This window comes from Ruditapes philippinarum, unplaced genomic scaffold (assembly GCF_026571515.1).
Source record: "Ruditapes philippinarum isolate M1 unplaced genomic scaffold, ASM2657151v2 ctg2237_1_1_1_1, whole genome shotgun sequence".
NCBI lineage: Eukaryota > Metazoa > Mollusca > Bivalvia > Venerida > Veneridae > Ruditapes > Ruditapes philippinarum.
Window position 1 is genome coordinate 83,294 of NW_026864488.1, and position 16,735 is coordinate 100,028.

At 28.7% G+C, this 16,735-nt stretch overlaps 1 protein-coding gene across 4 annotated transcripts in view; it reads left to right on the plus strand.

Annotated features, from left to right (window-relative positions):
* The window catches only part of LOC132725779 (soluble guanylate cyclase 88E-like), a 74,997-nt gene that overhangs the window by 36,787 nt on the left and 21,475 nt on the right, over positions 1–16,735 (plus strand). Inside the window, exon 1 of one of the 4 annotated variants that reach the window (XM_060710959.1) lies at positions 11,610–11,815. The exons of the other annotated variants lie outside the window; for them this stretch is intronic. The gene's annotated coding sequence lies outside the window, so the exon portion shown is untranslated. Of the gene's footprint in view, positions 1–11,609; positions 11,816–16,735 lie in introns of those variants that run through there. 4 annotated transcript variants of the gene reach the window in all.

Genomic DNA, 16,735 nt, shown 5'->3' on the forward strand with positions numbered 1-16,735 from the left:
TCGGTTTTTTGCCATAAGTATGGGTTAATTTAGAAATAAATGGATTTTGATATTGTAAGAGATATGTAAAATCTGTTTATAATGGAAAACTTGCATTACTTGTTCTGTTTATTGTCATGACATAATGATGTCAAAATTGTTAGTAATACTTTATGAAATGTTTTATCTATAAACAAAAACATTTTTTGACTGAAAGAAAACCCGTTGGTATGATATATTTCGCGATGTTTAATATTGTATGAGAGCTACAACGATTAATCTGTATATAAATGTCCATGAAGAGTAATTTATACAGCCCCATATTTCTGACACATAATGATAAAACATCGAATATTTGAATCTTATACGCGTATTTAGTATTTCATACAAAGGAATAAAGTCCGCTTGCATTAACCGTTTTGTTAGTGCGGGGTTTTGTTTCGTTTTATTTTTAATCTAGACAGCGTCAAGTCGCCAATAATTAAAGTGTTGATTTTCCACTGTTTTGTACCGGTATTAAATATTAATCTCAAAAAAACACTTGAAATTACATACTAAGATGACAAAACTACAAGATGGTTAATTTTACCGCACCAGGAACTTTTAAATTAACACGTTTCTATATAATTCATTAGTTTCTTAATTGTATATTTATATAAAAAATAGTAGTTAAGAAAAGAGAGCTTGCCATCGACTTCCTGTAATTTTGTTTTTATATTAATTAGAATAAACAGTTATACTGTAGTAATAAACATGATCGTCTCTGTAGAGAAAAAAACGTATTAATCAAAACCTGAAAACTTCCGGCTTCTTCAACGATTTAATTACACTCTTTCTGTGATAAAATACAGTGAATGTCATCAAATATTGCTTCTTGTACTAGTGTTTATTATGATTAAGAAAACATTCAGACCCATTAATGGTATGACTTAAATGTATCTTATACTAGCAAACATTGACAAAACATCCTTGTAGGATAAATTCGCATGTTTTAAATCTAAATTTTATTATTTTCACGGTTGTTTATGTGAAACATAAATACACAGTTTTTTGTCCCAGATAAAAAAAAATAATACACAAAAACTAACAAAACCAACATTGTTATCATATTCAAACGAGAAAACAAGCTAAATGGTAACTTAAAGGTTAAAGTCGTTTGTTATAATGAAACATTGATTGTTTTTTGGCTCATTTTAGCTCGATTATTTGAAAAATAGGGAGAGATTTTCTACTCACCAAGCGTCGGCATTGTCATAACACATTGGTTTAGTAATTTCATGCATTGTATCTCCAAAATTACTAAAGGGAATTGGTTTAAACTTGTTCTCTGTGATTATCCATCATGATGGACATAGGTCTCGTAACTCTGAGTTACCTTTCTACAGAGTTATGCCCCTATTCTTACCGAGAAGGACTCAATTCATCAATTTATAACGTTTTCTATTCAGATCTAGTACAAAGGTTTTCAAGCTAAACCAAGTAGTGTCGTATTTCTGTTTCACTGTTTAACAATCTTTTAAAATACCATTGTTTAAGTTTAACACGCACACAGAGATTTAAAAGGTGTGCTTTGAAAATCATTCTACAATGTGTTATGGTATTTTGATGCTTTTGTGAAGCTGCTTTTCATTTTAATTCATAAAAGCTTTTAAGTTTGAAAAGAATTATGACTTAAATCAACTTGTAGAGAGTGAGAATTGCGTCATTTGACACTAAATGCAACAAGAACTTGTAAAGCAAAAGTTTAATAGGTTAAAGTCTTTGAGAAATCTCAACTGTTTATTGATTAAATTGTCACAATACATATTTCTTTTATATAATTATATTTTGAATACAATTTTTACAATCTGTGTTGTTTTATTTTGTCAGTAACTTTTGCTTTTATTGCTTTTTAAATAATGTTCCCTGAAAACCATGGCATTCTTTTTTGTTTAATAAACAAAAGCAATTTTGCAGTTAATCATAATTATAAAATCTTTACATCTTAATTAAAACATAAATTTCTAAATTAGTAGATATGTCATTTGGTGCTCTTTTAAATCAGTTCCTGTTCGATTCATAGTCTGATATGACTTCAACGCGTAAATTGCTTTTTAATTTCGAGTCAGCAAAGTATCTTAAGTTTTTGAACGCTACTTACTGGTTCAGACCTTCAACCAATGGTAAGCAATTTAAACTTCTCTGACAAATATTCCAAGTTCCTTCATGTTAAAAAAAACGTCAGTGAAGCCCAGTTAGTATCGACAAACACGTTGATTATTTATAAAGAAACCTATATAAAAAATATAAATCAAAACCTTGACATTGAAGTTTGAAGAATTTCATCTGTATGTTGACAGTCACGTTTACAGCAAATAAAGATGTCTTATGCAAGAGATTTCCACGTCTGTCTTGTCTTCATTATATAAATTAGCTCAATCAAGATACATCCTGATACTTTAAAACTAGTTGGAACTGGCATTTAAAGTTGAATATTATTACTCATTAACACTTTCATACTTTGTTTTTATGGGGTCAGGACTAACGTACGTAGCATAGGTATTAACTTGTATTAGCAAAGTGTTTATTACAATAGGTAAACTTTCAAGGTGACGTTCTACTGGACTAGCAGAATAATTTTATATGGTAGACCTATAGAAACAGATATTATTTATATAGGAAGGAATATTGAAAACTAGTTCGAATTTAGAGCCCTTATTTTATGTAAATTTCATGTTGAAACATAGCATGTCAATACTCGTTCTTTCTTCTGAATAACAATATGCGGCTTTTTCGTGACACTCCGAACAACTAAAGTTGGCATTAGCATGACATGATAAGTAATTTATAAGCTGATAATCTTTGAGCGAGAGAAAGAAATACAGACATATTTAATCTGCATTTCATAATGACGATTCTATATTTAGAAATGAGAATGCAACTTAGATGATTATGCATGATTTTAAAGCTGAAAGTCAACACTTTAATTGTCTGTATGTTTTAGCTCATTTCCATAATTGTACATATTCTAAGGTAATTTTACCTATATTGTGGATACAAAATTCGGCGAATATTTGAATAATTATTCTTTTATCCATTAATCGCAGAATTATGTTTGGCTTTACCTAAGGTTGAAAGTAAAATCACCATTGCCCATGCACCTTGCTTCCGAGGAATCACCTTTTCTCCAGATTTTTATATAACAGTAAAATGTTATTCAAAGATGTGCAAGATTGAGCGCCATTTAGTTTTAATCAATATTAACCTTTAACAAATGCGCCTTTTACGTCTTAAAATGTTTTCTGGTACGTATATGTTGATCAGATCAGTTTCGCCTGCTAACCTCAATATGGAGATAATTTGCCTTGTTATTCAGGTGTCCCTGATTCCGATCCTTTGTCGTGACGAATTTCTGCCTGGTTAGTTATTCAGAAAAGATGAATCGATAGCCTAGATATTGCCTAAGATATGTTAAAGTCGGTGTACATATAGTTTACCCTTGAAACAACTCAATTAATTGATACTCAAAAATACACTAATACACTGAATATCTTTATATAAACGTTAATGCCTTCAGCAGAGTTTGTATATATAACTGTTTCCTCCACTGACACGAAAAATAATATTTATTTAATGCACAATATTCGTACCAAACGTTTCTAATGTTTTCTTATACTAACGAGAATTCTAAGCAATGTTTGCAGATATTTACATTTATTTATACAAGTAATGGATAAGCAGTTTGCAAAGCATGTGCATAAATAAAGAAACTATTTTCCGTTTAGTAATGTTGTTTTGACATGTCATGTCGAAGTAATAGAAGTCGTCATAAACAGATAAAGTCTATACAAATAAGAAAGGAATAAAATCTGGACTTTAAACTTTGATTAAAATAACAAAAATCGAGAACAGCAATGTTGGATGAAAGACATTTGACAGGAAACATCGGCTATTAATTCATATACAATCAATAATGAAATAAGCTCATTATTTAATATCATAATTATTTGCAAAATTTTATATAAAATAATAGGATTTTACTTTTTTAAACGAAATTTAAAAAAAAAATAAAATCAGACCAAATTCATTAAATTAAATGCAAAATCTTTTACAAAATTTTTGATATCAAGAAATATTGATATCTTTATATATTTGTTGCCACAGAAACTGACTCTTTGAAAAACGTCATTTATGTGTGAACAGATGTATCTTATTTTTATATATACAGACACATGTTTAAAAAGGAAAAGGAAGGCGGTTATGAACAGGTGTCTTATGGTGATAACTTTGGTTTAGACTTTCGATTCAACCTTTAATTTGTTGTTGTAAAATATTGTTATGAAAATGTAAACCATTGTTACTTATTATACCGAAAGCAGCCAATGAAATTTATATGATATTTTACATCATTAAGTCATCGTATTTATTAAACTTTCTTTAATGCATACATATATAATTAATATTGCATTTTTTTCTTTTTATGTAAGGGCAATATTTTCTCTTTTCACACTCGCTCTAAATCATAATGTTTGCTATTACTTTGAGTTTGTATTATTTTTACGCATTATGACAGCTTACTACAGTTTGTTTTCGTTCCGTTGACCCAAATACCTTTTGTACAATCTCTTATAAATTGAATAATAGTATTAAACTACAACGTAATCACTAGCCTTCTATCGGCTTTCCCTAGATTATGTCTAACTTTGACTTTTATTTAACAACATTTGTTATGCAACAAAGATTATTATGTCTTTTACTTACTTTATTTTCTATAAACTTATAAGTATGGAATACCAATATGTTTAGTGATTTTTTAATAACATTTTACGCAATAAAGCATATGTTGTTTCTGCGACAAAGGTTTGTTCTAAGATAAAAGTGACAATGCATTCATTGGAGACGTGTTTGATGACTTGGTAATCTATTCAAAACATAAAAATAGATAAACAACAGGCAATATTCAGACCTTATGCCGATTTTTGGTGCAATTTACTAGAGATTTTAGGCTAACATTATAGTATTATAAATCTCTATTCTCAATGATTGTTTTTTCAATAGTTTAATATCATTTAAAGGTTCATTATGCGTCAAAATACCTTTAATCGTTTTCTTAATCATAAGCCTTTTAATTTTTGTGTACTCTTATAGTATCCATAAAGTTGGCAAATTATGTGAACCATCTTTTCCATCTGTTGCTTTTGTTTGGCAATACGTACAGTTATAATGAAATAGTATTTTGTATGGAAGTCAAAATACTACTTTGTTTATATTTTGCTACTTTTATGACAAACTTTCTCACATTTATTGCTTCTTTCTTGAGGTAATAAGCGTATAAAATTCTCTAAAACCATTACTTAAAAATTATAAAATTCATGTTTACCTTTTCTAGTGAAGTAAAAATGTATTCGTTTCTAAGACAATTTGGCCTTAAACGCTCCTAATATGAAAAGCATGTTGCAACTTTACGCAGAACTTCTGCATTTAAGGCGACACGCAGTATTTAAACATATTTAATATGTTTTGATTACATATTCAACAATTTACTTCTTTTTTATAAGGTAGAATCGCAGTTTCGTAGGCATGCAGATGTAAATAAAGCATAATTATCTAATATATCATCTTTTTTGACAGTATCTTAGTTTAAATGGTGCTACTTTTGATAGGAAAACGCCGCAATCTTTGATTTCTTTTCTCAAAGTAGACGCATGTTATTAAAAATAATCAATTGTATCAAGATATAAAGTAAATTATCTACGGATACATCGCACAATAAACTTTTTATCTAATTTGCATATTCTTATCGGTTTACAGCTGCCAAAGTGCAGTTTTGAAAAATCACAACTGTCATTCAAAGAGTTTCATTCAAACATTACCGCATTAAACATCATGTCACACGGCTTTTATTTGTACTGCTATAAAGGGTCAAGTATTAGCAAATAATAAAGCAGTAGTAGCTGTTATCATGTATTGATCCATAAATCAAGAATATTGTCAAATTATGAAAATAACTCATTGTTGTAGCTTGTTATGAAAACAGACAATGTTCACTTGATTTAAGCACTCCTATGGACGTTTTGGACGCTCATTACTGGAAGTCACCAGGGATTGTTTACAAAAGAGATTATTGCCAGAATCAATGCCCACATAATGTTTTATAAATAAACAATGTTAATATTGTATCCGGATCTTCGAGGAATAGTTACAAGTTTTCGATATAATATCCCTAGAAAGAAGAATTATGCAGTATTTGTTATAATGGAATAGTAATGGTCGAATGTTACAATTTGATGAGCATTTTTATAACAAGTTTATTTTATGATATTTTTATTCGAACATATAAGACATATTACACTGAAATTGTGAATTTGAATAAAAATCAATAACGCTTTTATAACCAATTCAATAATTCATTTAATTTAGAACTTTACTTTATGTAAAAGTATGATCATGAATAGATGTAATAGTTCTAGCATCGAAGAAATCGATTTCGAAAAAATCGATTGAAAGTTATGAAAACTATATTATATATTATTAGGAAAAATTATTGCTTCTTGTCAATGAATGAAAATAGAAAATGAAAATGTCTGCAATAAAAACCGGTTGGAGCTCAATATTTAACAAATGTTCTTGAAACAATAGCTCGAAAGAGCAGCAAGGTTTTACAATAATAGTCCAGTCACAACAGAAACTGTTTTATTTTTGATTATGCTAAACAGTATCAACTAGATAATTTTCAAGAAAATAAAATAATGTTGATTATGTTTAAAAAGGTTGAATCTGTCAGAAAACATTTGTCTAATATTACGGCCATTTTTTAGAATCTTTTCCGAATATAATTCATTCTTTGTATTGATAACGTTTTACTATGGATTTTTCCGAATTTCATCTCGACATAGATGTATTAATAATACTTTTACTTTGGATTTTTCCGAAATTCATCTCGACATAGATGTTTCAAAGTTACTGTGATTTGTTGACCGGAAGTTGAACATTAACACATGAAACAACAACATACAAATGAATTTGATAACGAGCCATGTCATGCAAGTTGCCAGTGAAACAAAGATCAAACCATTTGTTTAAATTGATACAAATGTATTACATCCATAGTCACGAATACAAATACCATTGCTCCGAACAGTACTATTTAAATCTCTATAGTGCACTTTATGCATTGCAGCAAAATATCTTTAAAAGCCTTTTACTTATCAATTTTGATGCGTGCATCACCCGGTATTGCATAACATATAACATATGCCAATTGCTATAATATCGTATCCAATTTAATAGAAAATTTGAGACGATTTCTTAAATTACTTGCATAGACTTCAACAGTTCAAAAGAGATTTGTAGTTGTTTATCGGTTTCTTTTTAATAGAATATGACAAAGGTACATTACCAAAGGTACATTACCAAAGGTACAGTACATTGCCACAAAACGTACATGAAAAGAATAAAAATATTTATTTTGAGAAAATTATAAATCATATTTTAGTATACTGTAACTGTATAAACTTAATATAGTATTCCCTACTAAATTTGTATGTGCATGATGATATAAAAAATAATCTTACAATTTTCAGACAATATATATATAACAGCTATGACGTCGTGTAACTAATTGATATACTATTATGATCATTTTATTGTAGCCAAACCCAATGTTTATTAGGTAATTAATAGGTATAATAGGTACTACATGTTTTTCGTTTTAATCCATAAAAGTCTGAAAATATAATTATGCTGTCGGCAAATGCATCTTTGAAACATTAATCATAAAGACCTGTTACGTCACGGTAATATTATCATGAATCCAAATAATTATTGAAACCTGATGCTGATGACGATCATTTTGCTGAAACTGATCAAAAGAATCCTCTTTAGATATTTATGGTAATTAATGGCCAATGTTAATCTGATAATGCCTTTTGATCTTTGTAATCGCAGTTTTGATTGAAGCATTAAAACACTACGAAAGTTTAGACTTTGCATCGGTTTCTGCATCATTGTAAACACTATATTACTTGTTTAGTATAAACATTTCAAAGAGTTATCTTTTTAGTATTTCCAGTAACATAGTGGATGATCGAAATAAGAACACCATGCTTTGCAAGCCTTTGTAATTTATTGGTCACCATCTTTTGCAATTACAAGCACCTGCTTCTTCCGGTCATCGAATCTTTGGAGCTTGTACTTTTATGCGATTACCGGAAGTAGACGTTGTCACATTAATCTTGTTTTTCGTATCATATGAAATATATTTATCTTGAACTTATATCACATTATCTTTTTTTCTTTTTTTTTCTTTTTTTGTTTCAAATTAACGTTTTGTAAAACAATGTTTTCTTCTACGTTATTCATTATTGCCCACACGTCGAACTTTCGAATTAAAAGCAAATGATTCATGACTTTAATATAAGGTATAATTTCTAGAACTTTGAGTTCATGGATATATATTTTGATTCATAACATGTTTGAAATTTATTGGATGCTTAAATACAGTTTCTATTTATGTTCACGTTATCGGCATGACAATGCATAAAATGATTAATACAGGTAATTAAATAGAATATTTCCCTTTCTATTTTAAGATTAGAAAATTGAATGTTTCATAAGATATCTGTTTTAAATGTAAATAACATCATTTGCTGTTAAATTGTACTTAAGATGTACCTTAGTTAATATAAACAAAAGTGATCATTTCTAGGGTCTCATAATCATCGTTTTGAAAATGTATCTTTTGTAAATCTGCCACACATTGATAATCTGTTGCTAATGTATTTATTCAAATGTTTCATGATACTATTATTTCTTTCTTTGTACTGAATGATTATGAGTATGATTGCATTGATAAAAATGAAAAGTTGGCATATTTTATTTTCTTTTGGGAAACAAGGCGATACCCAACATGAATTGAAATGAGATTGGCATTAAATGCATGTTATAAATTTATATTGTAACCGTATAAAATGAATTATTTATTACAAATTGTAATTTGAATGAAACGATTTTAAATTAGCTTTCATCTGGGAACAAGGCTATTCAAAAAATAAAAATGTTTTGAAATGATATGTTTATATTTATATCATCAAATGCATGTTACAACTTATTCTTGTAAGCGTTTAAAGGAAACAAAATATGACGAACTGTAATGTGATATTTAATGACACAAAAATAACACACATCGAGACACGTTTTCAAGAATTATTTGAATAAAAAATTACAAGAACAGAAGTTTGTGTGCATTAAAAAATCAATTATAACAATAACAATGGTTACCCTCAGCTCCTCAATTTTTAAACGAACGACATAAAATTTCCTGCTTATTAATTAGACAGATAAACACTTGTCATTTAATAAAGATAATAATATTAAGGAAGGTTATTAATGGAAATGTTTTTGATAATGTTCTATAAATACTCAGTATAAGTTCACAAACATTGATATTAGGAAGCAGCTGGTTTAGGAATTATAAAATAAAACCTAATTGACAAAATTAAACATGTCTTTTACTGAGAAATTTATAAATCAGTTGTATCCATACCTTTAACATTTTATAAATGACTTATTTATGTATAAAACCCTTCAAACGTTTAGCTTCTTTCTGAGAATACATTTTAAATCTTTATGGTATCTAAGTTTTCATTTCTTCTGTCTTAATAACAGTTACAATACCAACAAGTAGAGATTTTGATGCTAAAGCATCAAGTCGCCGGATAGAAAAATGATTGTATTATCATAAATATAAGAAAATATAAGTTTAATGGTTCAAGTATAAAAATAAGAGGAACAATGAGTTGAGTAATGTTTGCCACTGAGGCTTGTAAGGCAAGTGCTATGCTGGTAATTCTTCTTGTTATTTTACTTTATACATATACTGTTGTACCATACATTGAAATCCGTATAGGTTACTAGTTCAGATTCAGATAATTACCGACAAATAATTACCGATCATCGAATATTTGCAAAGTGACGATGAAAATATATATGTTTAATTATTACATGAAACAATACAATTTTATTGTAAAAGTGTTGTACATCATTATAATGTGCTATAGAAAAAATATATAATTTAGTTGAAATCAATACACGTATTCCAATCGTTACATACGATATATAAAATTAACGTTTAGTTGCCTTTCAGTGCGATAAACTATCAACACAAAGATAGTTTATTATTTTTTTCTATGTATCTAATACGATTCCGGACCCCTGACGTCATACCGTTTGGAAACCTGCGTGACGGAAACCGACGGAATATACCGAAATCAACGATTACCATTATATATTTCAATAATGTGCCTCTTAAGCATAACATTATTTTGGGATGTTCAACCTAAACTAAACAATTGAACTTTCTTGTCGAATGTTTGACAGAAAGGGCCAAGTTAAACCCTTTAACAAGAAGAAAGGAAAAGGTTTTGAAAATGTATTTTTAATGTAAACAGGTTTCTCTAATGATATAAAGTATGAACTTGATTAATGAAAAATAACTTATGTAATTATCTGTACAAAATTACAATGATTTACATCTTATCAGTTACCACCATTAACAAGTTACCCGTCTTATCAGCAATCTGTAGCTATTAATAGATTTTATAACGATATACAACATATATAAACATGTAGTCACGTGATTCTTAAGAAAGACCAGGGAGCATTTGTTTATAATTAGATAAAATAATGTAATATAAAAGGTCTCATAAAAAATAAACAACCAAATAATTCTAAAGTGCTATTTCAAATATCATTCATGATTTATATATTATAAAATAGCAATGCTTGACACACAGAAAAAAGTAAAAGTATCTCCAATATTCAATGACTGATCCTTGGGGATACGTTATTGATTCATTTTATGAAAATTGTAATGTTGCTTTTTAAGACGTCAATATGTGCATATTTCATTCCACTGAGCAAAGTTATCATATGTTTGATTTTTTGTGATTACTGAAAAATAATTGTTGTCTTTAACTGTTCAATGTTTGATATGCTTTTATTTTCAGATTTTAAGGGCTTCTCCTACCATAGGTATAATATTAAACTATTACAAATATAGTCGCCGGTTTCTACCGGCGACTAATAAAACATATTCGGTCATGTGTAACTGTGGATGCGCCTTAGTCATATAATGGCAATTGTTTATATGTTACAATGTACACATTTACTTGAAACATAAATGACATTCATTTATAATTTTTAGTTCTAACATGGCCCGTATTTCAGTATAAAATCGAAACTTCTATTTTTTCTAACTCCTATATGCAGTAAAGCTCAAAAGCAGATATGACTTTACGAACAAAAAAAATTTAAAAAAATGACATTGTACATGTTGTACGTGGAAAAATGCGACTTTAAAGATGTAACTACTATCTTTTAATCTTTATAGTGTAAACAAATGTGTCGTCGGTTGAGTGTAAAATATATTTATTTCCCCTACGTACAACCGTCAGGATTTGTAGCGTTTTAGACCTTATGCAAATAAAAAAACTGCATTATGAGAGAAGAGAGGAGAGGAATCGCAGAGAGAGAGAGAAACATAGAAACAGATATTGGAATATGTTCACCGGAACGATTCTTTAATACAATTGCCGACTGAGACGCTCTGTGCTTATTTTGGGATATGAAGTATCTATTTATATCGTTTATTACTGCACAGGTGATTGTTGCAGCTGCTTAAACGTAAAGGATCATATTATGTTTTCTCGTATGTTAAGATGATGACTTACGCAATGGGTTGTGTTACACTACATTTAAATATAGTGTTAATTTAATAGCAAGCTGACGTTTGTATATTTTATTGGACTGACATTTTGGTTGGAATTAAATTCTTATTTGAAAGGTGCTCAATTCAAAGGTATGCTATTGATATAAAATTTACATTTACACATTACATTAAATTTACTTGGACAATTTTGATTAATTTGCCATAATTGAAGAATTGAATTAACTAGAAAAATTACATACATGTAACTCAATTACTCAAAGTATGCCTCAAAATGTTATATACATCTATATGTACATAGTCATATGTAAAGGAACGTAAAATATTTATTTGCAGAAAAAGGGTTTCATTATTTTCACTTCCGGTTTACATTGAAAAGTAATAATAATACTTTTTTTCAATTACAGTGAATTTGCTCATACAATATATCAAGCCGACTATTTTTTATTTATTTTTGTGTGTGTTTAATAGGACCAGTTTCTCTGTTAATGCTCCCGTTAGTAACTTTAAGCAGACAATTAGTTTGCTCGAGTGGAGAATGCCTTATTTATAAGACTTTTGAATAAGCAGACGATGTACAATGTCATTTTATGTTATCTGGTTTCAAATGTTTATTTTATGATTTTCGCCTAAAATATTTAAATACAATTTTAGGGACAAAATTAAAATGTTACACACGTGTAAATAAATATCGCATAAATATCAGTTTGGTGTAATGGTGATATATATAATATTTATTTATCTTTATTTTCCATGAAACTTTAAATATGATTGCAGGAACTTTTTGTGCATTGAATTAAATAACAATTATTGTAGAATTGAATTACACTCCTCGTGAACAAAACGGCTTAAATATTTAAATTAGCGATTTAAAGGAAAATGTAAAAGTTCAACAACAAAAAATTTGTCAAAAGATATGATCTTAGCAAAATCGGACTATTCATTTGTATGTAAGAAATCAAGGAGTACAGCTCGATTTTTTATCTGAAATTTTATATTCATATTTCATTCAGTGTTAGGTTAGAAGAAGAAAAAGGTTTATATTTAAAGCATTATTTATCAAATAAACGTCAAAATGATTGATTTTGTTTTCAATAAGTTATTACAACTATTCATACCTACGTATTTGTGTAAGATTCATCACCTGGCCTGGATAAAAAATCTCCAATTGCTGCCTGCCTCTTGTGATTTCTAATTACGTTAGTAAATAAAAAGTTCGGGTGCTAATAAGCTGTGTATTGTTGCAGACTGAACCATAATGATTGTCTACAATTGATAATATCAAATTATTTGCTAGGTTTTATAAAGACAGGCAATGATTGTGTCCTCTATATAACTAAATAAATGGATGCATGAAAGCTGCAGAAACAGTAGAAGAAATAGTAGTAGTAACAAATATATACATTTAATTGTGAAATAAGACGAGGGTCTACTTCTACGAACAATCAATAAATTGTCAATGTGTCAAATATATATTATTTACCATAATGATTGCCAACGAAGATGATAGTAATGAGCTGATGATTGTGTTGCTGGTCTTGTTGTTGTGTGCGTGCGTGCGTACGTGTGCGTGTATGTATGTGCTGATGGTTTTTTGTATTTTTGTTCTATTTTTTATATCTTTGTTTGTTGTTGTTGTTGTTCATTTTTGTAAATAAATGAAGGATATTGTCTACTTTAACGTTTTAAGTATAAACATTAATTACATATCTTGTATATTCTTTTACACACATCTTACATTGAACTATGCAAACTTCGTTCTTTGGTCTTAAGCACCTATCCAGAAGTCATGGTAAATTTTGAAATGGATTTTTTCTGGATCTGTTATTAATAGTAAAGGCATTGTAATTTGATCAAATAAAGTAATTGTAACTGATAAGAGACGATTACAATTCACGTTATTGTGTGAAGTGTATACAAAATGTGCTTGTCATACCTAAAGCTTTGCATAATGGATTAAAAGTATTAAAACATTTTAACATTTAAAATCATGATATTTTCACAACTTTCAATTCTTAATCTTTACTCGCCTATCTGGTCTGCAGCAGGAATATTGTTTAATTTCACAATAGTATTAAAACCATCAGGACTTTCACTAAGAATGTAATTAGTTTAAAATAGATTCACGTAATATATAGTTCTGAGCTTTTGAAATATCAGAAACAGAGCTGTTATTTTCAGTGGCAGTTATACACTGGTTATTTTTGGAACACATTCGTTCATATATATCTTATTTCCACCGAGCAGGTGTTCCCTGCAAGATGTAACTGGTGAACGAGAATGAGTTGCATGAATTATGTAAAACTAAGAACTGAAGTCTAGACACATTGCATGATATTTACATTTTGTTTAACAAACTATGACTGTTGATGTCAAAAAGTCATTGTGTGAAAATCAAAGAAAGCTATTGTAACAAATATATTGAAACATTTTTAATAAATATTCATTTATTTTGGATAATATTGCTTCGGAACGAAAAAAAGGGACAATGAAGGTGATAAAATCATGTTAAATTCGAATGAAATATACTTGATTAACTAAACATAATTTTGTCTTTTACTATAACGACTTAGACAAAAAACTGTGTAATGATGTCTATTTTATCAGATTATTTTAGAGCTATCCAAATTAAATCATACATTGTTTCGATGGAAAAAAAACATTTATCTTTTCGATATTGATTTAAGGGTGAAATGCGTGTATTCAACAACTTTGTCTTCTGTTTTATTATATGTTTAAAAAAGTATAACATTGGTTTATTTGTATTGGTGCTACAGTGCATTGACACGTATGTGTTTAACTATTCATGCGTATGCATGTATTTGTTGAAACGTAGGGAAATATTGTGATGCGGGCAACTGAGAGGAACTTTTACTTTAATTAAAGAACTAGAATTTTATTATCTCAATTGGGTTAATTAAATAAACCTGACATTCCCTTGACATTGTTAATTGTTATAAATGTCCTTATAGAAAAAAACACCTTTGTTGATCTTGGAAAATGTCTAAAAGCTGTGCTGTTTTTAGTTTAATATGTCATGAATAAAAGAAGCATTGAAACTGAGTAGTGTTGACAATTTTATTACATGATAAAGTTAAAGTGGTATTTAAGGAACGCAACAAAAGTCAAAAGGCTTTTAATATAATTATAAACTGACACACATTTTATTACGATTATATACTTAGAATTAATTTGAAAACTTGTATTTGTTAGATTTAAACCCAATTTGAGTGAAAGGTTTAAACGTATTTCATTTTTCATTTGGGATTATTTTCCTCAATTTAAGATATGTTCTGAAAATAAAACGGACTAAGCGAATGATCTGAACGTTGCACACAAGTGATTTGTCCATACCTTCTATAAAACCCTCGAAAAAGGGTTTCTTGTCATGTGGCATCTAAAACACTTCAGTGAAGACTCTTTCAATGTCCAAAATTTATTTTCATTAGTTCACTTCCATTTACCGTAAGCATACATTGATATGAGGGAGTATTCCGGTGTCCTTATACATTTCCTAGTTCTGTCATGTAATATTACGGTACACCAATGACTGCCTGGCCTATACCATATCATTTGTTTGAATTGAAGAACTTTTCGTTTTAGTTGAAGAATTTTTCGTCTTACATAGTCATGAACCTTTACTTTAATTATTTTCTTGTTTCCTTGAAATGTCTCGAAAACAGATATTTAAAGTATCTATACTTCAATTTATGTCATAAAGCCATAGTAACTTTGATATATAACCTGTAGTGTATAAACAATCTCATCTTTTTGCAAAGTAGTCGTAAAATATTAAACTGATGTTACAAACGCGTGTGATGTATTGTTATTGTACATTAAACATTTACTTTGATTTGCTAGAGGTTAACATGTTTTGCTCTAAGGTAAGACACCGTTAGAAATTCATTGCATGTGAATATCATAAAAAAATCTGACGTCTAAACATATTTCTATATCACTAGGGACACACCCTTATCATAACAATTTATTTTTGCTACAAGTAATTTTACGTACATTAAGGAAAAATATTTTTAAGTAATTAGACATATACGTAATAGAAATTATTGCAGATGAAAATGATTCTTTTAAAGCTACGGCTTTTTATATTCTCCGATAAATTTGACCTGAAATTATTTCAGGGTCATGTGCATTTTTAAATTATAAGCAATGCTAAACACAAGCTGCACTTTGATATTTACAAAAATATTAAATTATACTAGGAAAACCTTACAATATGAGCTAATTGAAAATATACAGAATATAAAAAATAATCAACAGTGATTCACTGACTGTTAACCATTTTGGAAGCTTTCCAAATTTACATCATCCAAAATTAAGACAAAACCCCCTTAATGAATTTACGGAACATGCAATAGCCACATGAAGCATTAAAGAGTGTCAACTCGTGGTCATATTGTCACAATTTTACCACGATAAAGAGAAATGTCATGCTATATTCCAATTAGAACTTTACATCAGACAATAAATCTGCATATATATTCGCTACAATTGACTGCGTTTTATTACAAAATACATCTTTAAGAAGGCATCCGTGACCAAAGGTGATCTAGGGCGTTGACTTAAAACTAATTGCCTCTCCTTGCTATGACATTTGTGTACATGTAAACGTAATTTTGATATGTTCCTATAAATCTTTTTTTAATATTACTTATGTAGTACTACATGCTTAGGGCAAATTAACAAAATTGATATAATATATAAAATACCTGGCGGTAATGATTGAAAAGCTAAAGTGTACGTATTTTGGAGTATGTTCCATTTTAATGAACGTGTTAATTAAATTTCATTAAAAATTAAGTTTAATTAAATAAAATTTAACTGTGTATGCGCAAAACAGGCGAAACGACCGAGAACGTACGAACTCAATTATGTTTTACAAATACATATATAATTGATAATTAGATAGGAGAGTTCGTAACAAATGCCATTCGAAAGGAAAACAATAGAATAAGTTATACAGTAATCTCCTGTCGAACAGTTTTAGATGTTTTACTTATTGGAACAATATCATTAATAATTTTAATCAATCAT